The sequence below is a fragment of the Octodon degus genome, unplaced genomic scaffold (genome assembly GCF_000260255.1).
Source record: "Octodon degus isolate 3935 unplaced genomic scaffold, OctDeg1.0 scaffold00001, whole genome shotgun sequence".
In the NCBI taxonomy this organism is placed as follows: Eukaryota; Metazoa; Chordata; class Mammalia; order Rodentia; family Octodontidae; genus Octodon; species Octodon degus.
Window position 1 is genome coordinate 24,709,041 of NW_004524577.1, and position 3,149 is coordinate 24,712,189.

Here is a 3,149-nt window from a genome sequence, read left to right on the forward strand (position 1 = left end):
TTCCAGCTCTTGGGAGGCTGTAAATAGGTAGATCACTACAAATCTGATCTAGTAGTGAGACCCTGAACACCCTATAAATCCATCCCTAAAATAAAAAAAAAAAAAATAAATCAATCAATCATTCAATTAATCAGCAATTTGGGTCTAGACTCAGCATGGATGAGAGAAGCCGCCATCTGGCCCTTACACCTCTCTTCCCTCATGTAGTTCTAGGTCAGAGTCGCTAAAGAATCGATTGGAAATAACTCTAACCAAAAGATCGATGATACCAAAGATTCCTAAAATACCAATTTCCCCCAAAATATGGGTCCAAAAAACTATTTACAAAGTTTATGACAGTTTCTATTGTCTGGAGTTGTTCCACAGTTTCTTAGGATTTCTGCAGTGCTTTAGTTGACTGATTTTCATTCCCCGTTTTTCACAGTGGCACTTAAGAAACTGAAGTTCATCTTTACAATTACGATTAATCCATCATGGACAACATAGTGCAGGGTGAGCAGAGGGGTAACCTTTCTTTATAGGTGACTGCGAGGCGTGTGGTGGAGTTGGACTGAGAGAATGGCAGGGGATCTATGAGGTCTAAATAATGAAAGGAAACAGGCAACAAAAGATGTAGGGGAAGAGGATTTCAGACTCCTATAAATTTTACAGAGTTAAAACAATGTTTACAGCATTTTATAAACTTTATAGCCATTCATGTTGTACTACCCAGCTGTGAAGGAGGCTAAGACAGTAAGTAACAGGTATTCTTTAGCTCTCTTTAGCAGGAGGCCTGCAGTTCAGATATGCCAGAAGCAGTGGTACGTATCAACACGATAGCACTTTGAAGAAGCCTCAGAAACCAAGGTAAAACAACTTAAAGCCCTGAATACTATAACTTTCTATTGGTTTCCAGTTTACTTTAATCTCACCAGTCATCTAACTCCGTTGTCAGTGACTGGATGAAGATTTTGTGTTTTAGTTGCCCTTTAAAGACCTTTTGGAGTTATAACCAGTCATAGAGAGGTAGATAGGTAGGTGAGATGGGACACAGCAGGGGAATGGACTCCTGCAATGAGAGAGCCTGAGAAGTTTCATGAGAGGCCAACTGCAACCTGGAGACTTTGGCTTAGCGTGAGGCTGGAGACCTTAGAACCTGGAGCCACTGGAACATGTCTTGATGTTCAAAGGTGGGGGAGGCTGGGGTGCTGGCCTCTAAGAGCAGGAGAGGAAGAGAGCAGGAGAACTAATGTCCTGGAGTGCTGGAAAGAGACCAGTTAGCCTCTGCTCAGAGGCTGGAGCTCTGGGGACATTGGTAGATTGGGTGTACTGCCCACCCTGCACTGCGGTCTTCCCCACTCAACCCAAACCTTCTCTGGAAGCATCCTCTCAGATGCCACCCACTATCATGGTTTCCCTAATTTTACAAGCAGCCCTTCATTTAGCTGAGGTGGCCACAAAAGTTGACATCACTGGTCTTTTGGATTTATGATTTAGGGAATGAGGATTTCTTGTGAACTGCAAATTGTTTTAACTTAAAAAAAGTAAACCAAAGGATTAAGCAGAAGAATCCTAGATGGCTATTGCAACTATCATGGAAAATGATTTTGAAAAACTTTTAGAGAAAGTTAAAGTAAATTTTTCATGGATAGAGAAGCGAGCAATTGTTATTAATCACTCAGCCAATTGATAATACCAAAAAGTCAGTCTTGGGAAATCCCACAGTTGCTCTCTCCCCTGCCACAAGCCGTGGTGACTGTTTTTGTTTGTTTCTTCTGCTAAAAAGTCCTCTGTGCTTCTCTCCCAGTCTCCGCAGGCCATGTGCAGAACACGAGCCACTTGCCAAGCCTGCCTGGCAGGAAGGCCTTTCCTATAGCACACGCTTCCTACCTCTGGGTCTTGGTTGTGACACTGCTGGGGCAAATGGAATCATTCCACCTATCTGAGCTTGAATAAGAAAGCATTGCTTTGCACCAAGGAGACAGCAAACAGGAAGATTGTATCTGTGAGGCAGTGGGGAGCCCTGCTGGGGGGAGGGGCCTGAGACAAGCTGTCCATGTTCCCCCAGGCACCCTCTTTTCTGGGAATGAAGTCTGAACCAGGCCTAGCTTTCCATGAGGGCTGAGAAAGGCCCTTGGAGGCAGACACACTCAGCTATATTCCTCCAAACCCAGCTTTTGACATTTTCCTTGGCATACAGTCTTCATTGTCAAGCATGTGATACAAAAATTCTTTCAAAGGCCAGCAAGGAGCGAGGATCTTGCTGGTGGGGAAGGTGGCTGTTGGCCAGAACACAGGCAGCAGATAGGGAGATGGGCCATTGACATTGAAGCCTTTAAAGGCCGCTAGCAGGTTTAGGTTTGAGATCAGAGTATTGAGTCTCTGGTTGCTCTAAAGTCTGATAATTGTCTTTCAATGACATTTGTGAGGCCACCAGCACTATGACAGAGGGTATGCGTTTGTTCCTAAAGAGAAGATTCATATACATGTGAAGACTCACAGTTTAATTGTATATAAACATATATGTTCACACATGTAATTATGTACATGTAGATTAGTTATGTACACATACCAATATGTATAACTGCTTGTTGTGTGTTGGCTTCAACATTGTCCAAGCCCCTTAAGTCAGTTCTATTTTTTTTAAATTTTATACACTGATTGCCTAAGAGCATGGCTAACACACAGTAGATAATTAATAAATATTTGGCAGATAAAAGTTCTTATCTCCAAGAACATCTAGATTCAATATAAAACAGGGCATAGTTCAATTGATGTATTAGAGAATCATGTAGAAAAAAAATCAGTGATCTCAGTTTTGAGATGCTCTTTGCTAGTTGATGAAAGTTTTCAAGCATATAGTACCAATAGATGTTAAAATGGTTATAAAAGTAAATGATCAATATATGTTTAAATCCTGAGGGGATTTCAATGACCTTCTCAGACCCAAAAAGCTACAACTCTTGTTGCATAGGTCCTGCTTTACCTTGGTCTTAACCATCCAGTAGAAAAGTATGAAGATGAAATATAGGAAGTAAAGCCATGGTGTTATGTTGAGCTGTGGGGGACTCAGGTCAATAATTTCTGACATTGCCAGTCAAGCAGAAGACCCAATACTGGACTCTTTTAGAATATTTTGCTGAGTTTACACACCTATAATATTCAAATAA